This window comes from Trichechus manatus, unplaced genomic scaffold, assembly GCF_000243295.1.
Source record: "Trichechus manatus latirostris isolate Lorelei unplaced genomic scaffold, TriManLat1.0 scaffold00735, whole genome shotgun sequence".
Taxonomy (NCBI): domain Eukaryota; kingdom Metazoa; phylum Chordata; class Mammalia; order Sirenia; family Trichechidae; genus Trichechus; species Trichechus manatus.
The window spans coordinates 2,697-3,721 of record NW_004444671.1 but is presented as its reverse complement, the minus strand read 5'-3'; the positions used below and the strand labels follow the sequence as shown (position 1 = coordinate 3,721).

Sequence of the window (1,025 nt, the reverse complement as noted above, 5' to 3'; positions counted from 1 at the left end):
TGTTTGGCTTAGTTTTTCGGATCTTTGTTGTGGAGGGACGGCGTGGTGCTTCTGCCTAGACCGCCATCTTGCCGGAGTCTCTGCTGAGCAGATTTTTGATATAGAAATCCCAAGCAAGTGTAGGAGACAAGGATGAGCAAAAAGCAAATGAGAGACAAAAGACCAACATTTGTAAAACCTACCCTCTGGGCTAGAGATGTATCTTCACAGGCTAGTAGTAAGACTGCAGGGATGTCGCAGAAGTAGTAGTCCACCTCATTAGAGCCACAGTAGGGTAACTGGAAGGTGAGGGACGTTAGGATGATGGTGTGGATGCAGCCACTCATCCAGGTCCCTGTGGCCAAGACAGAGCAGACTCTGGTGCATGATGACCAAGTATCTCAAAGGGTAACATATGGCCACAAAGTGGTCATAGGCCATCACGGTGTATAGGAAACACTCTGTGCACCCAACAAGTGATAGAAGAAGAGCTGGGCCACACAGCCCTGAAAAGAGATAACCTGGCTCTGCCCTGAGAGGTATAACAGCATCTTAGGAACAGTGGTTGAGGAGAAACCCAGGTCAAACATGGAGAGGTTTCCCAAGAAAAAATACATAGGAGTGTGAAGCCAAGAGGAAGAGAGGATAGCTGTAAGGATGAGCACATTTCCCAAGAGGGTACATAAATATAATGATGAGAACAGGAAAAAAAAAGAACAGTCTCAAGTCCCTTTGTCTCAGGGATTCCCAGCAGGATGAATTGAGTCACCATTGTGTGATTTCTCATTTTTCTGGAAGAATCAACTTTTATGTGTCTGTGAAAAAAAGTTTATACTTAAATGATCTGTGTTAAGATCAATGAAGTAGATAGCAATAAATGATCTAGATATATGAATATCAATATAAATCTTTTTTAAAAATTAATATAAAAATTTGCATCAGAAAAGTGCTTCCTGATACATTTGTCTCAATCTGCCTATCTCTCCATACTGGCTATCTCTCTGCAGTGTGGTCTCTAATTGCAGATGTCTCTCTTTAATGCGCTC

General features: G+C 42.5%; 1 pseudogene; it reads right to left on the bottom strand.

Moving 5' to 3' along the window:
- The window catches only part of LOC105757014 (putative olfactory receptor 10D4), an 8,315-nt pseudogene extending 7,549 nt beyond the window's left edge, over window positions 1-766 (bottom strand).
- Between the last annotated feature and the right edge of the window lie 259 nt (window positions 767-1,025).